This window comes from Peromyscus californicus, unplaced genomic scaffold (assembly GCF_007827085.1).
Source record: "Peromyscus californicus insignis strain IS unplaced genomic scaffold, ASM782708v3 Scaffold_12__1_contigs__length_115047231, whole genome shotgun sequence".
Taxonomy (NCBI): domain Eukaryota; kingdom Metazoa; phylum Chordata; class Mammalia; order Rodentia; family Cricetidae; genus Peromyscus; species Peromyscus californicus.
In genome coordinates this window covers 87,738,179-87,751,405 of record NW_026294413.1, presented here as the reverse complement: position 1 = coordinate 87,751,405, position 13,227 = coordinate 87,738,179, and the positions used below count along the sequence as shown (strand labels likewise).

The following is a 13,227-nucleotide window of genomic DNA, read 5'->3' as shown; positions in this document are numbered from 1 at the left end:
TGTGTGTGTGTGTATCTATGTCTGCGTAATAAGTAAAGAAAAAGAGGCCGTGAATTTGAAAGGAAGCAAGGAGGGTAGATGGGAGGGGTTAAAAAGAGGAAAGGGAAGAAGGGAGATGATGTAATTAAAATTTCAAAAAAATGAAACAAGAAGGAATGTAATTTGTGTGATCGTAAGGCTTCTCCATTTTACCAGTATTCATTCTGAGTAAGCTGTAAGAGATTAAATGAAACTCCAGGAGTGTGGACAAGTCAGTCAATTCATAGGACAAAATATTTTCCTCCAGAGCCATCCCTTGCTGAATGTCAACCACACAGCCTTCTAGTCAGACCCACAAATACAAGAGCCCAGTTTCCAATGCTAACCCAACAACTGAAGTAACTATATAGACTGCAATTTAAATTCACTTTCATTTACCACATAAATTTTCAATTTTCAAATAAGCCCGTGCAGTTCTCATTTTAGGCAAACTCCCCCAGGTTAGAAGAAACATCATGTGAGTCAAGTGAAAATCTTGATTGTGAAAAAGGTGGGGGCGGGGGTCGCCAACTCCAAAGATCTAGGGAATAAACTACAAACATTAACCCTGCTGAGAGTCCGAAACAGAAAATAACTTTCAGCCGTGGCTGCTCCGCCTCGGTTCCATCCATCGCCTCCATCGTCTGCATATTTTAGGCTCTGCTCTGTGATTTTGATGTCTACCTCTCTAGCCGTCAGCAAAGTGCCTGTGACGTGGTAAGTGCTAATATTGACAAGCATCCGAGCTGAAGAGAATCTAATTCTCTTTTGAGACATTTTCAGGATCGTTGTGAAAATGCAATGAGGGGAAGCGCTTTGAACGTGCTTCCCCTGGTACCTGACCTGGAGCAGATGTGAGAAATGTCAGCTGTTCTGACACAAACTCTTTCTCACCTCGGAGCTGACCGCCATTCCCTGCTCCCTCTGTGCCTGTCCAACTCGCTCTGCTCACTCCACACATGCGCACTGGCCCTTCACTCGGTAAGCACTCCACAAGACACCGCTGTTGGTGAAGGACCACGCTGGACCCAGCGTTATCACTGAACAGGACAAGCTCAGCCCCTGACCTTGGGGGAGGACCCAGGAGAGGTGGCAGATATACCCAGAGGCACAGAAGGCAGCTAGCTGGCTTGGTGGGTAGCAAAATTCCCTGGGGCAGGACCCTTGGGAGACTGAGACGTGAAGCTGGAGCAGGTGCCTTGTGCAGGGCGGGTGGGTGGCACGTGGGATGGCTGAGCCTCCAGCAGCTCAACCTGGAACGGCTGCAGGAAGGCAGAAGGCTCTGACACCCAGCACCCACAGGCCGACACCCTGAGCCTTGTCCTCTTACATGACTGTCCTTCCAAGCCCTGATGCCACCTCCAAGCATGACTTCATTCTCCAAGCTGTCATTCTTGAAGTCTTAACAAATCTGCAGGCCTTTGTAAATATAGACATATTTTGGTTAATCTTTGTCTTTTTTTTTTTTTCCTAAAGTTAATTTTTACAAAGTTTCTCTATGCGGGGGATATTAGATAATAATCACACACCTAATTAAGAAAGCTTGACTGAACATGTGCCTGATAAGAGTAATTACGTCTCCAAAGCCCTCCCTATCTGTGCACTGCAAATACTGTTCCTGTCAGAGCAGGCTGCGGAAACAAAGCCAGAAAACAAATTCCCAGCAGCCACTGGAGACAATTAACCAGTGATCGACACAGAGGGTAACAGAAGACACACTCCTCCCCATATTGCAGCTAGCCCACCGTACGCAGAAGTTCTTAATCAAAACATCCCTTGCAATTCCATGGATAAAAGGAAGGAGCACACAGGATCACAATCGCAGAGACTCGGGAGGCGTTGTTAGTACAAAGAAGCTCCGAGCACAAAAACAGCCTTAAAAGTTCTAACAAAGTGTTGATTCTGGAAGAATCTTTCAGGCAGCAAAGAAAGATAGTTCTTTTATTAAGAATTATTAATTACTAACACCTTGTTAGTGTGCCTCAAAATATGCTCAATTTTCCCAGGCTCTGGGGATTATTAATGACTGCCATCACCAAGCTTTCAACAAGAATACAGCTGCAGGATAAATCTACAATGCATGCCCATCGGTGTGACAATACCAAGGGAAACTCTAAGGGTCACATGACAACATGATGTATAAGAAAAAAGTGCAAATACGAGGTCAGAGGCCATCATTTCAAAGCCAACTTGCTATCTGTTTTCTTTATTCATAAAAAGGAAAAATTTGATGTATGTCTAGAATGATCTGACAAAATTCTGCCTTCCTTGGAAGGACAGGAAAGACAAGGGCATGCAGCTCATTATCCAAGCCAACCGAGTTCAAGTGGCTCTTAGGGACCATCTCCACACCAAGACCCCAACAATGTTTCCGAGACATCCCTATCCATGTCCCTAACGGTGATATGACAGTCCCTAGACTGATGGAGAGGATGTCCAGATAGAAGAAGTCAAAGGCATGCTGGGAGCTGTTTAAGATCCTGCCCTCTAGAAAAAGCACTGAAGGGACCCTGAAATGGGCAATTGCTCACATTCAGTGCATAAACAGTCATTCTGGCCAATGCCAAACTCCTGAGGTGAAGCTACCCAACATGGGAAAACATACCCACAGGCGGTTCTCGGGAGACTGCGAGAGCCCGCTCCAGCACAGACCAGAATGAGCAGGAAGAAGACAAAGGAAGGACATGGAAACCAGTAGGTGGATAGGACTCTGTGACTACAGTAGGCATGATCCGTACCCCCTACTCCAGAACACGCCTCTGTCCTACTGCCCAGAACCACAAACACATCACCACACATGCAAAACAAAAACAAAAAAACCAAACAGAAACCAAAATTGACCAGGCTTCATTGACGCAGTGGAAAGACCCTGAGGTAGGAGTCCGTCCTTGATTCTCTGGGTCAGTTTTCTATAGTCACAAAGGTCTCATGAGGAAGATGGGGAAGGAAAAGGAAAAAGAGAGATGTGAATTTTAAAATAAAACAACAACAAAAACAAACCAAAAAAAGCAGGTAAGGAGGTGCTGTGGGGAAGGGTCACAAGTAAAGGACAGCTTCTAGAGGCCAGAATGGGGGGTAGGGGAGATGCCCCCCTGAAGCCCTCAGAAGTCATGCAACTCTGCAGAGACCTGGATTTTGGTCTTTATCCACAATTTTGGTGGTGGCCTGGGGAGATGGCTCATTAGGTACAGCGCCAGGCACACAAGCATGAGGACCTGAGTTAAGGTCCTCAGCACCTATGTAAGATGTGCCCAGCGGCACATATCTGTCACCCTGACAGGACACAAACAGGAGGGTTCCTTGTATCTCACTGACCAACCAGTAAAGCCAGTGGCCTCACAAAATAAGGTAAAGAAACACAGAGGAAAGACACCCGACATCAACTTCTGGCCGCCGAATGCCCATGCACATACACACAACATATACACAAGAAGACACAACTTTTTTAAATCGTTCTTAGCTCCTTCTTGAAATATAAAACAATAAATATATGTTGCTTCAAGCCATAGGTTTGTGATGTCTGTTTAATTGACAACAGAAAATGAATACACTGACTACATTAAAATGGATGTGGAAATTACTATGCTAACACCAAGATGACTAGAGCCTGGAGAACAGGAAATACAAAATTATAAAACGGAGCCCTTTACCTCACCCTAGGTCAAATAAAACCTGGAGATTAAAGAACTTGAACCTCCTTTCAATTTCAGAAAGTTTCATACTGGGTGGGAGGGACATCAACCTGGTGTGGTGTTCATCTATAATCTCAATGGCTAAAATAGAAGAATCTTAAATTTGAGGAAAGCTGGGCTGCATAGCAAGACTCCATCATTTTTTCAGGTTTATCTGAAAAAAAAATTCAGACAATTTGACTCCATTGGTACCCCTAAACCTGCAGGAAATGTCACTTAAGGAAAAATATAGCTACCCAGAGTATGTACCAATCCAGGTTGTTAATATAAACTGAAGTTCTCAGGGAAAAGATACACCTATGTTAAAGATTTCACAAGGGTGACTAAAACTTGGTGATTATATAGAGTTGGAATACTGCAGATTCAAATTATTTTGGACTGTCTTCAGACATTAATATCCATTCATTAGCCAGCTCTACATCTGACCAAGCATCCTTGTGACTATCATGTGGAACTTCCTGGGATGTGTGAACAGATCTCTAGCTTCCAGCACCCAAAAGCCAAGAATATCATCAGAGAGCATTTGGTGCCTATAGCAGAGGTTCACACACACACACACACACACTCTGCTTAACCCCTCTACCGGATGTTTCCATCTACATATTTTAAAAGTGCCTTGATTGATTACTTTCTTTTGTTCTATAACTACAAACTTCACGCAACCACTTTCCATGTTGGAGTATGGCATTTGGGGGATCACATGAATTTGTGGTTTCTTGACTATAGTCTCTAATAATGGCTCGGGCATAAACTGTTACTCCCTTTGAGGTGAGAGTTGTGGTTTGTATCATCAACCGGTTCTAGACACCCACCGCCACCTTCCTACAAGGGATGACTGTGGAGAGACAAGAGGGATGACCCCGCTGTCTGCTGGGCCTGGCCGCACCATGACATGACCCTTGACCTCCCAGCACTATGTCCAGGCCTGGGAGGGGACAGAAGCACATTACTCTAACCTCTCCTCTCTAGGCAAGGCCTGTATTAGTTTCCTGTGGCTGCCCTCACAAATGACATAAACAGGTGGCTTAGAACCATGCACGTTGATCCACAGCTAGAAGCCACAAGTCTAAAATCCACATGTCAAGGGCCACTCTCCGGCCAGAAGCTCCCTCCAAAGGACACCCCATCCCTTGCCCAGCCTTTGGTGGAGAGTCATGTCACCCCCGTCTCTACCTCTGATTCCCATCCTCTTCTCCACCTCTATGTCACTTTGCTTCTAAAGAAGACCAGGGATAACACTGAGCATCCCATGTCAGTCATTAAGGACAATCCTTTTGCCTCTAAACCCTTAACTAATGATACCTGAAGGCCCTGGGACAGTTAGCTTTAATTGCCAACTAGACACAATCTAGACTCACCTGGGAAGAAAGCCTCATTGGGTGATTTTTCAAGATCAGATCAACTCATGGTTGTGTCTGTAGGGGACTGTCTCGATTGCATTCATTGGTAAAGTGATATGGGAAGACCCACCCTGAAAGTGGAGGCCAGACTCCCTGGGTTTGGGTCCTGACCGCATAACAAACGGGAAAGCGGGCTGAGCACAAACCTGCCTCATTCAGTATCTCTCTGCTCTTGACTGCAGACCTGACTATTTTACATTCCTGCCACCTTGACTCCCCTGCAATGATGGATGGCAGCCTGGAACTGTGAACCAAATTAACATTTTGTCCCCTGAGTTGCTTTTGTCAGGGCATTTTATCACAGCCACAGAAACAAAGCAAAGACAGGAAGTAGCTAGCCCAGTGGTTCTCAACCTGTCAATCATGACCCCTTTGGGGGTCAAATACAAGGGTAGCCTAGGACTATGGGAATACCAGGTATTTACATTATGATTCATAGAAGTAGCAAAACTACAGTTATGAAGTAGCAATGAAGTAATTTTATAGTTGGGAGTCACCACAGCATAAGGAACTGTGTTAAAGGGTCGCAGCATTTGGAAGGTTGAGAACCACTGAGCTAGCCTATTCCAGTGTCTGTTTCCTCTCCCCAACCCAGTGCAAGCAGTTCTGGAGAAACTGATATCTGCCAAGAGAGACACAGAGGCCCCCTGAGCTCTGAGACCCACTGAAAAGCCCTCTGGTGACTCCTGCCCAAGCCTCACTCCTCTAGAATAGACTGGCTCCTCTTTCTCTTCCACTTCAGAATGGTCCCCCCGCGTGTAAGAGACAGGCATCCCTCAAAATCAAATGCAACAGCACTTCCTGCCTTCTCTCACCTTCTCTCCCGCACCTCTGCTCTCTTCCTGGAATTACCTGCTGTGATGTACTTCGTACGTGTCTCCCTCCACCAAAGAGAACTCTAGAAAACCAGAGACCCTCGTTGGACTTGTTTGTCCTCTGTAGCATCCAGAAAGAACACAACAACAGGTGCTCAGAGGATGCTAACTAAATGGATGGTCGTGATGCCTCACTACAATGATTTTAAGGCCTGGCTGGGTACCACTGCCTTCCACCTGGTCTTATTTTATTGACAAAAACAAAATAGTTAATGCACTGTTCCTGGGTTTCCTTCAAATGTGTTCAGTTAAATCACGACTGTTAAAAAGCTTTTCTAACCAGACAATTATGCTGTGCCACCTTCCAGCTGGAGTGCAAGAAGCCATTACGCTTTCTTTGACATGCTTTTGCCTCATCTAATTAGTTTAAAATGTTGATATTAATCCAGAAGTTCTATTGTAGGCTTAGCGCTGCTGTGTTCGCCCACCCCACAGGAGCTTGAAGGGACAAATGTTTGACACTCCAGCTACACAAACTTTAAAGAAAAGCAGACTCCTACAGCAATTACACAAATATTAATCTTGTCCAGTATTATATTAAGCATACATACACTTGGAAGAGCCACCTAGGCACGGATTTTTTAATAATCATTGAAATGGGATATTATTGAAACAAGTATATTACTGCAACAAGATTGACATTAAAAAAAAAAAAAAACCCTCATTCCCAATACAAAGATGAACGTCATCTACCAAAGCATCCACTTCCTCCATTCACAAAATAGCCTTTGCAATGAGTGGGTCAGAGGCCTTCAACAGATCCACAGCCTTATCCGCCTTCCCATGCACCTGACATCACAGATGTGTGGGCACAGGTGGACGCATGGGAACAGAGGGCACATTTCTCAAAGGCACTAACGACTTACGAAAAACGAGGGGCACTGACTGCTGGGTTTTCATTTAATCAAGGATATTAAAAAGGGAATATATTTTTGTAAGCACACACACATATACTGTCTAGTGCCATGATTTATCGTGTGCGTGTGCGTGTGCGTGTGTGTGTGTGGTGTGTGTGTGTGTGCGCGCACGCGCTAGTTTGAGTGCTCAGGTGTGCCCATGCAGAAGTCAACATAAGGCGTCAGTATCCCTCTCTGTCGCTCTCTATCTTTCTTGAGATGGTCGCCCTGCGTCCAGAGCTCCCCGTTTCAGTTAGCCTGGTTGTCAAGAGAGCCCTCAGCGTCTGTCTGACGCCCTGGAAGGGCTGAGTTTACAACACACCCAACTCTTCCCTGGACGCTGGGCATCTGAACTCAGATTCTTGTGTTTGCTCAGTGAGTACTTTGCCCACTGAGCCAGCTCCATGACCATTTCTTAAAAGAAAGGATCCTTTAAGTAAGAAAAGAAGAGCAAGCTCACGATCAAAAGTTTCTCTGCGGAATGGGATAGACTTGCATGTGTGACTGCCTCCCAGCTTTTTCCTTATTTCTCGTCGGTCAACTGAGACCTGAGGAAATAGATTTTTCAGCCTCAGATCCTAGAGTGAGTTTGTAAGCCAGTGGGCTCGGAAATTACATGTAGGAGCTCTGTTCTGAGCACTGAGTGTGAGTGACAGGAGAAAAAGTGAAGGATGGATTTGCTCCTAGCCTGCTCTCTAGGCAATGCCTAGCAAACCCAGATAACAGGCGATAAATCTTGGCTTCCAGGATCAAGGCTACATGTGCATTGTTTTTGTTTGTTTGTTTAAGGCAGGGTCTCACTATCTATCCCTTAGTGTCTCTGGAACTCACTCTACACCAGGAAATTTGGGGGCGTGGGATTAAAGGCATGAACCACCATGCCCAGCCAAAGACACTTTCATGGGGTGATGGCAATTGCAGGGTTTTGCTCAAGCGCAAAGGTCTCAGTTGGGATTAGTCAGCCCGTTCTGGTATGGGCTAGATGTGGTGTCCGAGGCAGGCAGCTCTCTGTGAGTTGGCAGCCAGCTTGATCTATATAGCAAGTTCCAAGGCTACATAGTAAGACTCTGTCTTAAAAAAAAAAAAAAAAAGGAACAACAAACAAAGCCATGCTGGCATAGAGACTATAGTTAATAACACCATATTGTACACTTGACAACTGCTGTAAGTAGACCCAAATGTTCTCACCACAAAGAATGTTCAGTGTGTGAGGTGCTGGGTATGCTAATTAGTCCAATTAAACAATTTTATAACGTATGCACACAGCAATCAAAGTATCACATAGCACACCATAAATACATGCAGTTTCTTCCAATTATCCCTTACTAAGGCTCAGGAAAGAACACTGAAGTGGGGAGTAGGTGGCTTTGGGCTCATGTGGCTGTTCTTCTCAAGAGCAGGCATCAGCAGAGAGGGCAGAGAGATAGATGATTCTGTGTGAGCATCTGGGATGAGGTGTAGAGGATGCAATGTGGGCAGTTGGGGTGAGGGGTGGAGGATCTGGAGATGGCCAGTCAGGGTGGGAGAGTGGGAGAGGCAGAGTAGGTAGTCAGGAGGTAGGTTAGAGGGTTCAGCGGGCATCTGGGAGTGGAGGATACAGCATAGACACGTGGAAGGGGTGCAGTATGGGCCATTGGTGGGGGACGGAGAAAACAACATGGGCAGTCAGAGAGGATGGAATGGAGAATGCAGTGTGGGGCGTCAGGGCAAAGGAATGGAGGATACAGCCAGGCAGTTGGGCAAGGGCCACCAGGCAGGGAGAAGTCATGCCTCAGTTGACTGAGTGGAGGTCACATCTGCCATTCTCCTCCTCTAGAGGACAGGTTAAGTGATCCTTATTATCAAATGCCTGAGATCAGAAGTGCTTTGAGTTTAGGATAGTTTCAAATGTGGTGATATCTGCAAATATATGATGAGACACACTGGGGATGGGACTCAACTTATTTCTTTTTTATACACACCATATCCACATGATGGCAGCTAATCATCTATGATATCTTTAGTCATTTCATGTATAAAACAGCTTCATGATGTGAAATTGTCTACTTTAGGATGTCGTGTTGGCACTCTAACTTAATTTTCGGATTTTGGAGCATTAAACTTTGGATTCTCAGTTTGGGGATGCTCAACTTGGGTCATGTTTGAGTCTGTTTTATTCAATACTTCTTCTATTGAGGCATGGTGGGAAGACAACAGCCTAAAGATGACTGACAGTTGGGAGCTAAAGTCTAGCCCTTGTTGGAATTAACCTCTAAGGACTAAATGATGAGAAACACGGTAACCATTTCTCGATTTGTTGCTAACACGCCATTGTTTCAGGATTGTAAGAGATAAACCAAATACTACTGTTCTGCTAAAAGAACCTAGCTTAAATAAAATGACTCCTAAATGATATTCTGCTATATTCACAGTCAGTGTCTTGCTCAGCCATCATCAGGGAAACCTCCTCCTGCAGTAGATGAGAACAAACACAGATACCCACAAGTGGACAATGTGTAGAGAGTGAGACCTCTTGGAACGTTCAGTCCTATGGAACGTCTCCAAATCCCTTCCCCCAGGCTCAGGGAACCCTGCAGAAGAGAAGGTGGAGAGAGTGTAAGAGCCAGAAAGAATGGAGGACACCTAGGAAACAAGGCCTTCGAAATACAGCAGGACCAGTACGCAAACGAACTCACAGAGGCTGGCAGCATGCACAGGTCTGGGCCGGATGGAGTCCCAGCACTGAGAGAGAAGTGAACACAAGCCCCCATCCATAAGCTATCTCCAATTGATAACCACTCACAAAGGAGAAATTAGTTTTCTCCAGTAGAGTCTCCCTGGGTACACAAACCAGGCTCAGCAGTAGATAGTCAACCCAAATCAAACTCAACGGCATTTTTGGAAGTTCTTTTTTGCCCCTTACAGGTCTTTGGTGGACATATTATAATTTCTGATTTTGTGTTTTTATGGGATTTCTGTGTGTACAAGCGTGTATGTCTCTATCACATGTTTCTTATGCTTTTTCTTTGGCTCTTTTTTCTGTTTGCTTTGTACTATTCTGGCTTGTTTGCTTGTTATTATCTTATTTTATTTTATTATTATTTTTAGATGCCTATTTTCTAATGAGAACAAGAAAAAAGGACATGGATTTAGGTGAGAGGGGAAGTGGAGAGGATCTGGGAAGAGGTGGGGGCGCGCAACCATAATCAGAATATATTGTATTTTTTAAAAGTCTATTTTCAATAAGGAGAAAAAGACAAGAAGAAAGCGAGAACACCAGCACTGTCATTTTTTGGTGGGTGGTGGTGTCACCTCCAGACATTGACACAGAACACACGCTGCTTCCTCCTGGCTGTACTGGGGCAGCTATTCGCACAATGGCAGGCAACATCAGGACTGTGTTGGGAGCTGTGTGAATCAGCAGGAACATAGCCACACCCCCAGTTCATCCCTAATTCAGGAGCCATGTGGGAAACTGGCTCATTCATGATGAGGCCACAGGAGGTGAGACCCACGCTGTCCTCCTGAGGACCTCTGATGACAACCCACTAAGCCCTCACCAGCTTCTGCCTTTTGGCTCCAGGAAGAGGGGCCTCTGCCTGTCCCCTGTGATGACTTGGGACAAAGGTCGTTTTTGGAGGCCCCTCTGTATGTTTACTTATTAAGAGAAAATTCCGGAAAATATTAATGATGTGACATACAGAAATACTGCAATTGACTGAATGTAAATGCTAGATGTTTGAGACATGGGAAGTGATGAGTATAACGAATCCATTGCCTCAGCTAAAGTCTTCTAGAACAAGGATTTATTTTCCCATGAGAATTATCACATTGTAGCTTTATGCTTTCAGAGGATCTCTAGTGCGTGCGTGCGTGCGTGCGTGCGTGCGTGCGTGTGTGTGTGTGTGTGTGTGTGTGTGTTCTGTGTGTGCATGTGTTCATACATGCATGCACAGTGTGTGGCTGGATACATGCACATGTGGAGACCAGAGGTCAACATCAGGTATCTTCCTGTATCACTTTTTACCGTTTTTTTTAGACAAGGTCACTCACTGAAGCTAGAGCTCACCAATTCTGCAAAATCAGCTGGCTAGCAAGCCCCAGGAGTCCTCCTGCCTCTGCTTCCCTGACACCAGGGTTACAGGTGCACATCGCTGTATCTGCCTTAGGTCCTTCTACTTGCACAAAAATCACTTTTTTATTAAAGGTGACAGGTTGAATAAGAAATGTCCCCCATAGTCCTGGGCATTTGAACACCTAGCCACCCCACTCAATTGATGGTGGTTTAGGTGGTGCAGTCTTGCTGAAGGAAGCATGTCACTGGGGGCAAGCGTTGAGATTAAAAGCCTCTACCACTTGGAGTTTGCTCTCTCTGCTCTGTGGTTGTGGCTTAGGATGTAATCAAGCTCTCAACTTCTGTTCTCGCTACCAATCCTGCTTCCTGTGCCATGCCTCCCTGACATGATGAGCTCTTATTCCTCTGGCACTGTAAGCCCAAATAAACTCTTCTATAAGTTGCCTCAGTTACGACATTTCATCACAGCAACAGAAAAGTAACTAATACACCACCTGAACCATCTCTCCAGTCCTTCAAGTCATTGTGAGTTTTCATGAGATGTCCTAAGGACACCAGTTCCAACCAGTCCTGATCCTCAGTCTCCAGAGACTTCAGCAAATGCTGCCACCCTAGTGTTTCCATATAATACGCTGCCATGGCTTGCATGAACTCTCTGCTTCAAGTGTCCACATGCTGAGAATATGGTCCCTAATACGGTGATGCTGGAGCTCATAGAGCACCAGAAAGAAGGGCCAGATGGGAGGCCCTGAGGTCACAGGGCATACTGCCCCTGGAAAGGTATAGGTTGGTCATCTACCCTTCAGCAGCTTTCAAGAGAAAGTTGTCACAAAAGTTTTCCTTTATGCCAGCTCATTGACCTGCTGATTGGTGCTGTGAGCATTCAACCCACATGCTCACACCCTGCCATTATGATCCACCAGAACCTACAGCACAGCCACTGGACCTTCAGCCTCCAAATCAGGGAGCAACATAAACCTTCCTTCAAAAGTTAGCATGTGCCAACATTTTGGTATAGCAACAAAAAGCTGAGTAATAGAAATACCCAAACTCAGAGCATATCAAGTAGTAGAGCTGACAGGAAGTAGACAGATCACCCCCTCCCCTGTGCCCATCTTCTACAGCCCCTTTTCTGGGCACTTTCCTACTGAGAGGGTTCTATCAGCAGCAGGTGCTGGAGAGGGACCCAAAGACAGAGGTATCAACACCTTAAGCTTTCCTCCGCCACTAGCCTAGAGAGTCAAGCTGACATGATGGTGAACAAATCTCTCTAATAGCTGTCAGTTTTACGTCTATCCTGATGTCAATATGCCAATACTATCAACCGTCAAACCTAGTTTTTCCCATTATCAGCAGGAAATGTGGCAATTGTACGCTGGTTTAGTCTCTCATACGTGATGTAACTTAAGACTGAGGCTTCCATGTCCCGTCCCTGCATTGAGCAAACTGAAGTCAGGAGGCCGTGATGTCTGTCTCTCAGCCAACGTCCTTCAAGTGGCGCAAAACAAGGAACGAGGGTCAGAGAAGAAGGAGTGAATGCTGCTGCTGCTGCTTTAGACAGGCTCCAAGGAAGACTGCCATGAATGGGAACAATGACCTACACTAGAGGATTGGGGAAGAGAGTTCTGTTCCTGCCCATCTGGAGGCCTGGCAGAGGAAAGGAGGTCTTTAATGGCTCCAACTTATGCTAGGAAATAGCTGCATTAACATTATAGAAATATCCTAATTAATAAAAGCATAGAGAGCCTGAAGAGGAGAGATTTTATTATTTCTACTTAAATTATCCCATTAACAACCTTTCAAAGGGGTGAGAAATCAGGTTTCCAGGAAGCTAGACCTGGGCATTTCCTAAAGGAAGCAAGTCTGACCCAATTTCAGTGACTAAGCACCATGTGTGCATGCATTTGTTAGCTCTGGGCACTGTTCCCAAGCGCTGAAGCAGAATAAACCATGGACAGTGGATATTCTGACCTCATATCATCAACTCAGAAGCCCACATCATGTGCGCAGATTAGAGGCTATTTGTAAAAAGCCATGGACGCGGGAGTGCTAACATACGACAAAGGCTGATCCGGAGGCCCACTGAGTCTGGCAGGCCCTGCTTACAGCATCCCTCTGGAACATCCTGCAAGGCTGAGGGATGTCAGCACCTCCATCCTGGAAGACTGGAACCTGGTGACCACTTAGCATGGGTCCTCCTTACCTTCTACAACCATCTAGTACAAGACAGACTCAGCTGGATTTCTCTATCTCTTGTCTATTGGAAGAGATTTTAACCCATTCCCTGAACCT

General features: G+C 45.5%; 1 protein-coding gene across 2 annotated transcripts in view; it reads right to left on the bottom strand.

Annotated features, from left to right (window-relative positions):
* The window catches only part of Cacna2d3 (calcium voltage-gated channel auxiliary subunit alpha2delta 3), an 844,638-nt gene that overhangs the window by 745,080 nt on the left and 86,331 nt on the right, over positions 1-13,227 (bottom strand). The gene's annotated exons all lie outside the window — the stretch shown is intronic.